The 11888-nt window shown below is 36.4% G+C and overlaps 1 long non-coding RNA gene across 1 annotated transcript; it reads left to right on the forward strand.

The window, feature by feature from the left end:
* Positions 1 to 3453: 3453 nt before the first annotated feature.
* On the forward strand, positions 3454 to 11884 carry LOC118760870. Its single transcript, XR_004997004.1, has 3 exons — positions 3454 to 3507; positions 7377 to 7448; positions 11819 to 11884. It is a non-coding gene; the product is annotated as an uncharacterized LOC118760870 (long non-coding RNA).
* Positions 11885 to 11888: the final 4 nt, after the last annotated feature.

The following is an 11888-nucleotide window of genomic DNA, read 5'->3' on the forward strand; positions in this document are numbered from 1 at the left end:
GTAGGGAATATCTTCGTAGCCAGATTCCCTAAACCTCTGGGGCGTCATTAGTGAAACGTGTGGTCGAGTATTGTCATGAAGAATGATTGACCTCTTCTGTTGACCAGTCTGAGACAGAGGAGTAGCAATTTTTCGTTCATATTGGCAATTCTTGGTAATATGTTTCTGCAGTAATGGATTTTCTGGGTTTTAATAAGTTATAGTGGATGAGTCCAACAAGCACATCACTAAACAATCACCATAATCTCTTTTGAAGAGATCGGGTTTAGGGAAGCTTTTCGGTGCTTCATTTGGTCCATCCACTGCGAAAAACATTTTCTATTATTATACAGAATCTACTTTTCATCGCAAATACGGTCAAGAATTGGATCGGTCTGGTTTCATCGAAGAAGCGACGAGCACATTTCATAAGTTCACATTTTCTGATTTTCATTCAAATCGTGTGGTACTCAAATGTCGAGCTTTCTGATTTTCCGATCGCATGCAAATGGTTTCAGGCATTTTCTGGCTGACTTGAAGTTCTTTTGCCAGTTCTCGAGTGGTTTTACGCGGTCTTTCTCAATGACAATCTTCAGTTGACCATCATCCGGACAGACGGGCGTCCACTACGCTCACGATCTTCAGGTTTCCACTGCTAAATCGTTTTAAAACCTTTTCAAACTGACCACTCACTGGTCATTCCTCACCAAATTTAGTTGACATCGTGAGCAGTTTCAGCTGCTTTACATCCTTTTTGATGTTGAATAGCAAAATTGCTCGAATATCGTGCTTTGACAGTTGCATTTCAGATGATTGCAACAACGGGAAAATATATCAATGTTAATTTATTGATGCATTTGGGAAAGTCTATGTCTGAATTGTCTGTGTGTTTTGGGTTCTGTTCTTTTTCTTTGTGTGTTTCAGGCGACTACTTGCCATTTTGTCTTTCGTCGTCCCTATCCGCGCAAGGTATGTCTGAGTGCTCCGAACAGGGAGGGGCAAATCGTGTAGAGCTTTTTGCCGTTGTCCTATTCATAACGTTGTTGCTTTTTTGGTGGCGGGGACCGGGGTTGATGCTGTTGTTTTTGCTGCTGCCCGTGCTGCTGCGATTAGTGTTGCTGCTACTGTTACTATTGATTTTGTAGCCGCGATGGTCACCTGCCTCTGTTGGTGCTGTTGCTATTGTTGTTATTGTTGCTGTGGTGGTGGCGGTGGTGGTGGCGGTGGTGGTGGTGTTGATGATGTTGGCAAAATTGAGAGGCTCCTTTCTCTAATTTGTTGTGGGCAATAGAAGATCTTTAGATGATTTGTGTTCCCACACAGATGATACCGAAACCATCAGCTTTCAAAGGCCACGTGGAGGTTGGTGCCACCGTGTGAATTTATGATATCTGGAATTGTGTCCAGATTTTGGCTGTCCATTTTCACCCACAATTTTAGGCCTTGACCAGAATAGTTTTGTTAGTAAAGTTTCCGCATCTGTAAGATGCTCGTTTTGACCTATATGTCCAAGAGGACATCTACCACCAAGAATCAGCTGTCTATTTCTGGTGGTGGTGTGTCTTCTTTTTTAGGTCAAAGTGGATTGATTCCTGCCTTCTATCATTTTTCTGTTATGTTTTTGTTGGTGCTGATGGTTGTGATGCTGTTGTGTTGTTGTTGTTGCTACTGCTGTCTTTGCTTGTTTCTCAAAATATTCAGAAGCGGAGGTGACAAAATGTCAAAACGGATGATGTAAGAACCTTTACTTGCCTCGATTTGGAAGCCAGACTGAACTTTTCTTTTTAAAATATAATTTGTAGTTTTTAAAACTCAAAATTCGCCTTTAAGGGGCGAATTCTGGCCACCGCAGCTAGCCCCGCTTACAGCGAGGTGGGTTCTGTGGTCAATAAAATTTTGAAAACAACATTGTAACAACAAATTCTAAAGAAAACTTAGAGCTCCGAACAACTAGTCTCCAAAACCGACACAAATAATAATAATAACAATAAAGAAATGAGAAACTTTCAAAATACAAAGACCTGGAGATAGAGGTAACTCGAACGAGGAATCTAAAAACAGAAACAATTCCTATCATAGTAAGTGCATTAGGCATGATAAAAAATTATTCAGACAAATACATAACAAAAACACCAGGATTTACAAACACATATAACATACAGAAAATTGCATTGTTGAATTATTCTTTTAGAACAGTATTTCTCAACGAGGATATCAGAGGAGAGTTTCAGGGAGTCGCTAGCGATATATTGTGATGATCAAAAATCCAACCTGCTAAAATTTGGTTAGTGATTCAAACTGCAGACTCAACGCAAAATGGTCACATTTAATTCAAAGCGTTAAAAATGGTATGAAAACAATTGGTATGAGTTCACAAAGTCCAAACGATTAATAGGGAAAAACCCTCCAGGCTACATCCCGAAAATTCATTTCTTTGCCGAATTTCTACAATGTTTACGGCGATTCGTCTTGCTTTTTTATTTTTCATGCAATTTACGCATGCTTGCACGCGTGGTGAACACAGTTCACGTCAAACAGCTGACTGAGTAAAGTTCACTATTCAATGCATGGGAGAAGGCCTAAACAAACACATTATCGATTTTTGCACTTGCGAGATGAATTTCGGAACAGAAATAGCGCAGTTCAATTTTCATTCGCCTAAACTTTAAGTGACCCATGTTTGGTGGTTCTACGATTTTTGGTTAGGAGGGGATGTGCCGGGAAGTAAAAAACACAGACACACACACAGATACACAGATAGACACACAAGTTGAGTTTTATATATATAGATTTACGTTCATGCTTTATTCTTGTTTTCAGTAAAAAAAAAAGTAAGTAAAATGAAATCATGAAAGTGTATTTTAGGAAAAATGTGTATGATGCTTCTAAAACTGGGGTACAGGAAAAATCCTTTGATACAATACAGTTGCTTGTGGGGTCCCATCGGATTTAACGACCCAACCGGGTTTACAACCACTGCGTATTTAGGGTCTACGAAACTCATGGTTCGCTAGTTTGTATATATATATATTACACCCCCTCCGAGTATGGTTACAGATGTGTGTAGGAGTGCGTTTGTGTTTGTGTGTGTGAGTTTGGTGTTTTCTTTGATATTATTACGCGTTAAAGCTATAATATTTTTATAAATTCTTCACACTAATTTATCGAAATTTAATTTTTAGCTTTAAATATCCAATCACGAAAAAAATATATTTGTCATGTGGAACAGGGGTGAATTTTAGTTCCTTCGGAGAATCTGCAATTTGAAGTTAATAACATTGAAATCTCTGACATTTCCTATTTTCTTCTTTTACAGATAAATCTACGCCTGGCAACATGTTTCACCACGTAGTAATATAGACGGTCTCTTGTGTTGATACTGTGTACGATATTGTTTTTGGAGACTCAAGCTGATTCAGATATATGCAAGATATGTACTTGCAATTCACTTACAACCAATATAGATTGTTGTGTACATCGCAATTTACCATCGATTCCACAACCAATTCCGACGAATGTTGAATATTTGTAAGTATTTGACACTTTCTACGTATTTTCCACATCCAATATTTTAAATTCTCATTGATTATGTTCTCAGCTAATCGCTTATGCTGTTTATCTCACAGCTTTAAGCACAATCTTATGTTAGAGTAAAACAATCGATATGTTACCTGCTGTGAAGTCAAATAAACTGTTACTTACCATATTGAATTATAATATATAACATCGCATACACAGAGATTGGCTATGACTAGTATCTGACTTTGATTTCATTTGTCTGAACTTATCAAATCTTACGGTATATTCAATGAATGGACAGTATAAAAACTTTAGTGCTAAGAAAACGTGTATTCCACATAGTTATATTATATCATTAATTAGTTGAATTGTTACTTATTGTTACAGTAATATGATATAATATCAGTTGATCGTGTCACAGAATAATTGTTAATTATTGTTTGTGTTAATTTTATTATAGAATATGCAGCGAGCTATCAGAATCGTTGTGCACGCCAGACAAAATGTTGAGCGGTATTTCGTTCGTCTTTACGTTTCGATGTTAAATTCTGTCGAGGTTGACATTGTTTTTCATTCTTTTGGAGTCGGTAAAATAATTAGCAATTTATCTCTGAGATCAATGTAAAGGACTTGTCCCTTTCCCAAAATTTCAGGTTTGTTCCTATAGAGAAATTATTATTTTTATAATTAAAAATGAAACAGATGGATTAAACAGCAGATAATGACGAGATCCGCTTAAATTGCCAATTCTTAAAATACCTAAGTGAAGAAATCAAAATAGTTTGTGTTTTAACAAATTATGAGGAATTATTTTTGATAGAATGTCATCAGTAAAATTTACCCTATCACGAACACAATAAAACTTATTACAAAATTATGCAAGCTTAATTGAAGTTTCGGCTGATTGATGTATCCCCGTTCACCTGAAACCTTACGCAATTTTTAAGTAAATTATTAAAATTTAACGTCTCAAGAAATGGAATAGAATAAAAAAGAGAAATTATTTGATACATGCAATCATAACAAATACTCTGTTGCAACACATTGCTCTTCCAGGTGATTACTTCCAGTTAATTGGCTTGCATCATTGCATTAATCACCTTAAACTTTCAGTTTTAATCAAATATTCTAATACTAAAGTGGATCAATTCATTCGATCATATCTATTTCTCAAAACATTTGGAAGGTTTTGACAAAATGAGAAATCCTAATGTAAAATAAAGAGAAAAGTTTCAATAATGGAATCCCTAAATCTCGTATAACTCAAGATGTTGAATAGTAAAGTTGAAGTTCTGTTTAATAAGTTAGATATTTTCATCGTTCATAACTTGAGCGAGGATAGGCACAAATCTTTTGACCGTCTAGTAGAATACATTGCGTTCTGACACACGGCAATCTGACGTCAAATCCCGCCAAGGTCAACCTTGGGTCATTCATTTCAGAGATCAATAAAGAACCATAACTGTTCAATGAACAAATGCAACCATGAGGACCTCGAATAAGACACCTTGCAGTATATTGTCCAGTTGTCTGTGACCTGAGTTAAAATTCCACACTTTTTATTTTAGCGATTTTGGAGAAAGGATCATACAAGTTTTTTAACCCCTGCAAGATCTCCAATACTTGTGAGACAGATATCTCTCTCTATATAAACGGCAGTTTGTCTGTGCGTTTTCTGTGTGTCTGTTTACTCGTACCTTCACTCTGACCACGGCTTTCAACCGATTCTGATGAAACTTGACACACACATAGCCCAATGTCATAATTCAAAACTAACGCAGCGAAATTTTAAAGTTCCCCCAGTTCTGAAAAAAATCGATAAATTCGACATGGGGTCGAGAATCAGAAATCCAAACCACAGACCGTCAAGGGGACGCAACTCCACCTTTTTTAACTCTCAAAAAAAATTTACCATCATTTTTTTTCCATTTTTTTGCTATTTTTTGGCTATAACTCTCTAAAAATGCTTTATAGTTATTTCCCTTACAAACCTGAGCAACGCCGGGCGATACTGCTAGTCATTAATATTCCGTTTGAGCTGTTACAGGAATGATTAACAGGGATGCTATTTAGGGGATGAAGGATTTAGCATAGATGGCAAATAATGGGAACAAACTGAGGTTTAATACAGCAAGAGTAAGGAGCAAAGGGCTAAAAAAAGACGAAAAAACTAAGGCAATGTATGTTGCCACATCCCTTTTTTAAATAACACCCTTAACCAGTTAAATCACCATGTAAGGTTGTTCTCCTTTGTAGCACACAACTCAAAATTATATCAGGGTTTCCCCACTCTACCATCACCAATTCTATTAATAAATCCCTTTCTATTTCTGTTATGTTTTCCTTCCTAGTCTATTATTTCAGTCTTGAAGTTTTGGGGGCTTATTTATTTTTGTGAAGAACTTTTATGCATCAATTATGCAAAGGAGAGGAGTTTACTTTTGCAAAGATAAATTACTTTTGACAGCAAAGTGTAATAACAAATAGAATGCTCATTGGACAGAAACAAGATATTTATAAATAAAGCTGACTTCTGAGATGATAAAAATATCTTCCACTGAAAACTGATGTTGCAACGAAGGCTTTGTAAATCTAATTCAAATCACAAATATTTTGAACATCCATTCTTTTCTCATATTTTACATGCATGTGTGTTTTTCATTCATACTTTACGTGGTGACTTAAATCTGTTTTATATCTTATATAATAAAATATACGAAAATGCAAACAGAACCTTCGTGAAGACGAAAAGAAAGCCTTACAAACTGCAAATTGACAATTTAATCATCCTAAACGAAACCGATTGGGGAAGGTGATAGCAGTCACGGACCAAGACTACTATAAAGATAAAATATTGGAAACAGACTAATCCTGCTACAAGGAAGAACCAAGACACGCGGAGAAAGTAATAATGAATACACCCAAAATTAAGATAAATGAATACCAACGTTCGTTCACAGATAAAGAGAAAGATTATTTATGCAGCTCTGTAATGAAAGAGAGTAATTTCTATGGATCACCCAAGATCTGCGAATGCTCCAAAATGCAAGGATCAGCATATAAAAATACTAAGACCTACTGACATCAAATTGAGACCAACAGTTGCTGGACCTTGAGCCCCAACACAACAACTGAGCCATCTTTTGGATATGCTCCTCAAACCGTTGTGCCCATTAATGCCCAGCTATACCCGAGACGATATGGATTTCATCAAACACATTCACCCACTGTCCCAGAACGTACTATACTTAAAAGATTTGACTAATCTTTGTACAAATACATCACACTTTGGGCCTGGGAGCAATCAAACACTGGGTAGAAAAACATAGCGGACGGATGGACGAACGCTTCAAAACGCATTTCCAAAGACACACGCCGGGAACTAGAAGACAACACCTTTAGATTCGATAATAAACTGTATCGACAGATAAAAGGACGCCACTACGGGGACGAGGTTCACACACATACTCGCACCCAGAGTAGATATACATATGTGTGTATATTTCTGAGTGTATATGTGTGTATGTGCTTATATGTGCATACATGTGCGTGTATGTGTGTGGATGTGTGTGTTGGTACATAGAGAGGCGAAGCGGATACTCGAGGTTGTGCAAGTCAAGTAGGAAATAAAAATGAAACGGCTGCCACGTTAAGATATTCTTCTCCTCCTGCTTCTTCTTCTTCTCCTTCTGCTTCTTTTTTTTCTCCTCCTTCTTCTTCTTCTTCTTCTTCTTCTTCTTCTTCTTTATCTTTCTTCTTCTTTTTCTTCTTCGTTATCTTTATTCTTTTTCTTCCTTTCATTCTCAAGTCACAGTGTTTGATATCGTATCACAAATATTTTCCAAATAATCTATTTTACACTTTCTTTACTACCACAGAGCTCTTTGGGGCAACAGGATTTCAAGCATCAATGAAGGAGCATTCACGGGGCTTTCAAATTTAAAGGGATTGTAAGTTCGTTCAGTTTCTTGATACTATTTTCCGAAAGTAATAATTGATGCTGATATATAAGCTCACAAATGTATAAAATTTCAGACTGAACGAAACAAAATTAATTCAAATTTGAGGATCGAACAAAATTTAGGAAGATACAAAGAGAATAGGAGAGAACGAGACAATGTGACAGAAAGAGAGAGAATTTGAGAGAGAAAGTGAAATAATAGGAAAAATATAATGTTCCTTTATTGTAGTTGCTTTGTTTCAATTCGCATCTCAATAACTCATTTTTGTTCCCCAAATTTCAATGATTTTGATATGAATTTGTATTAGAAATGGTAACGTTTGTGAGTTTACATGTTTTCATCAAATATATATTTAGCTGAAGTATATGTGTATGTTCATATATAAGTGTAGTTCTGTGTGAAATGTGACTATATCATTCCTTTATTTTATATTTTGCATCTTCCTCCATTTCTTATTTCAATAATCTCCTTCGTGTTTCGATATTATCATTCAACTTCGAATTTTGTCATTCACTTCACGTTATTTATGTAATAGAGCAACTGAAGTGGAAGCGGAAAATATATATTCGAATAATATAGTCACATACATTCTATCTGTAAACCTGAAATACTTACTGTACTTGTAAGCTGGGATATTTGGCCTGATACAATTAAACTGCTGATATATTTCTTGTAAGCGTGTGTTTTCTAATATTCTTGTGACAATGAAGCGATATGAAATAAATAATCTCTCTCACCATATTTCCACAAGGGTGAGTGGGAATATGTGTGATGTGAGTGTGCATACCGCATTCCGTCGTTGATACTATGAATATAAGAATGCGTATGAGTGCATTTGAATATGTTGATTTCTGATTCCGTATATTCCCTGATTTTTCAGCCATGTCTCCTCGCCCAAAATTTATCGATCTATCCTTGAATTATTTCCTGATATTTTAAGAACATTTTCAGTTTCATCTTGAACGCCATAATTTTCAATGTATCTTCTTCGTCTTCTTCTTCTTCTTTCCTCCTCTTCTTCTTCTTCTTCTTCTTCTTCTTCTACTTTCCTTCTCTTCTCCTTCCTTTTCTTCTTCTTCCACTTCTTTTCTTCTTTTTCTCTCATGCTCCTACTGCTGTCCTTTCCTCCTTCTTTTTCTCTCTTCGTTTTCTTCTTTTCCTTCTTCTTCTTCTTCTTCTTCTTCTAATCTTTTTCTTTTCATCTTCTACTCATCCTACTCCTTCTTCCTCTTCTAATTTCTTTCTTCTTCTTATTCTTCATTTTCTTCTTTAAATTCTCTTCCCCCTCCACTCCGCCCCTCCTCCTCATTTTTCCTCTTGTAATTCTCCTCCTCCCCTCCTCTCCTGCTCGTTTTTTCTTTTCTTCTTCTTCTTCTTCTTCTTCTCTTCTTCTTCTTCTTCTTCTTCTTCTTCTTCTTCTATCGCTTCTCCTTCTCCTTATTCTTTTTCTTCTTCTATCGCTTCTACTTATTTCTTCTTCTTCTTCTCCTACATCCTCTTCTACTTTCAACTTTTTCAACTACTCCTCCTCCTCCTCCTCCTCCTCTTCTTCTTATTCTTCTTCTTTTTCTTCTACTCCTACTTTTCCACTTCATTGCTTCCTCCTCCTTTTTCCTCTTCCTCTTCTACTTCTTTTTTCCTCTTCTTTCTTTCTTCCCAATCCTCTCCGCCCTTCCTCCTCCTTTTTTCTTGTAATTCTCCTCCTCCCCCTCCTCTCCCGCATCTTTTTCTTCTTCTTCTGCGTCTTTCTTCTACTTCTTCTTCTTCTTCTTTTCCTCCTTCCTTCTTCTTTTCTTCCTTCTCATTTTTCTACCTTTTTTTCTTCTTATAATTCTTCTCTTCTTCTTCTTCTTCTTCTACTACTTTCTACTTCAACATTTACTTCTCCTCCTACTCCTCGTTCGTCTTCTTATATTCTTCTTTTTGTTATTCTCATCCTCCTCCTCCTTCATCTTCTTCTTCTTTTCCATATTCTCCTACTTATTCTTCCCCATCATTCTCCTCCTCCTCCTTTTTCCTCCTCTTCCTTCTTCTTCTTCTTCTTTCTACTTCTTCATTTACTTGTCATCCTCCTCCTCCTCCTCCTCCTCCGTCTTCTTCTTTTACTTTTTCCGCTACTACTTCTTCCCTTTTACCATCCTCCTCCTCCTTTTTCCTCCTATTACTTCTTCCCCTTCTTTTTCTTCTCCTTCTTCTCCTTTCTTCTTCTACTAATACTTTTGACCGTCTAGCAGAATACATTGCGTTCTGACACACGGCAATCTGACTTCAAGTCCCGCCAAGGTCAACCTTGGGTCATTCATTTCAGAGATCAATAAAGAACCATAACAGTTCAATGAACAAATGCAACTATGAGGACCTCGAATAAAACACCTTGCAGTATATTGTCCAGTTGTCTGTGACCTGAGTTAAAATTCCACACTTTTTATTTTACCGATTTTGGAGAAAGGATCATACAAGTTGTTTTAAACTCCTGCAAGATCTCCAATACTTGTGAGACAGATATCATTAATATTCCGTTTGAGCTGTTGCAGGTTAACCTTTACAGGAATGATTAACAGGGATGCTATTTAGGGGATGAAGGATTTAGCATAGATGGCTAATAATGGTAACAAACTGAGGTTTAATACAGCAAGAGTAAGGAGCAAAGGGCTAAAAAAAGACGAAAAAACTAAGGCAATGTATGTTTGCCACATCCCTTTTTTAAATAACACCCTTAACCAGTTAAATCACCATGTAAGGTTGTTCTCCTTTGTAGCACACAACTCAAAATTATATCAGGGTTTCCCACTTACCATCACCAATTCTATTAATAAATCCCTTTCTATTTCTGTTATGTTTTCCTTCCTAGTCTATTATTTCAGTCTTGAAGTTTTGGGGGTTTATTTATTTTTGTGAAGAACTTTTTGCATCAATTATGCAAATGAGAGGAGTTTACTTTTGCAAAGATAAATTACTTTTGACAGAAAGTGTAATAACAATAGAATGCTCATTGGACAGAAACAAGATATTTATAAATAAAGCTGACTTCTGAGATGATAAAAATATCTTCCACTGAAAACTGATGTTTGCAACGAAGGCTTTGTAAATCTAATTCAAATCACAAATATTTTGAACATCCATTCTTTTCTCATATTTTACATGCATGTGTGTTTTTCATTCATACTTTACGTGGTGACTTAAATCTGTTTTATCTTATATAATAAAATATACGAAAATGCAAACAGAACCTTCGTGAAGACGAAGAAAGCCTTACAAACTGCAAATTGACAATTTAAATCATCCTAAACGAAACCGATTGGGGAAGGGTGATAGCAGTCACGGACCAAGACTACTATAAAGATAAAATATTGGAAACAGACTAATCCTGCTACAAGGAAGAACCAAGACACGCGGAGAAAGTAATAATGAATACACCCAAAATTAGATAAATGAATACCAACGTTCGTTCACAGATAAAGAGAAGATTATTTATGCAGCTCTGTAATGAAAGAGAGTATTTCTATGGATCACCCAAGATCTGCGAATGCTCCAAAATGCAAGGATCAGCATATAAAAATACTAAGACCTACTGACATCAATTGAGACCAACAGTTGCTGGACCTTGAGCCCCAACACAACAACTGAGCCATCTTTTGATATGCTCCTCAAACCGTTGTGCCCATTAATGCCCAGCTATACCCGAGACGATATGGATTTCATCAAACACATTCCACCCACTGTCCAGAACGTACTATACTTAAAAGATTTGACTAATCTTTGTACAAATACATCACACTTTGGGCCTGGGAGCAATCAAACACTGGGTAGAAAAACATAGCGGACGGATGGACGAACGCTTCAAAACGCATTTCCAAAGACACACGCCGGGAACTAGAAGACAACACCTTTAGATTCGATAATAAACTGTATCGACAGATAAAAGGACACCACTACGGGGACGAGGTTCACACACATACTCGCACCCAGAGATAGATATACATATGTGTGTATATTTCTGAGTGTACATGTGTGTATGTGCTTATATGTGCATACATGTGCGTGTATGTATGTGGATGTGTGTGTTGGTACATAGAGAGGCGAAGCGGATTCTCGAGGTTGTGCAAGTCAAGTAGGAGATAAACATGAAACGGCTACCACATTAAGACATTCTTCTCCTCCGCTTCTTCTTTCTTCTCTTCTTGCTTCTTTTTTTTTTCTCCTTCCTTTTCTTCTTCTTCTTTCGTTATCTTTCTTCTTCTTTTTTTCTTCGTTATCTTTCTTCTTCTTTTTTCCTTCCATTCTCAAGTCACAGTGTTTGATATCGTATCACAAATATTTTCCAAATAATCTATTTTACGCTTTCTTTACTGCTATAGAGATCTGCAATGGAACAACATTGCAACCATCAAGAAGGTACATTCACGGGGCATTCGAATTTAAAGACAT

The sequence above is a fragment of the Octopus sinensis genome, unplaced genomic scaffold (genome assembly GCF_006345805.1).
Source record: "Octopus sinensis unplaced genomic scaffold, ASM634580v1 Contig01003, whole genome shotgun sequence".
NCBI lineage: Eukaryota > Metazoa > Mollusca > Cephalopoda > Octopoda > Octopodidae > Octopus > Octopus sinensis.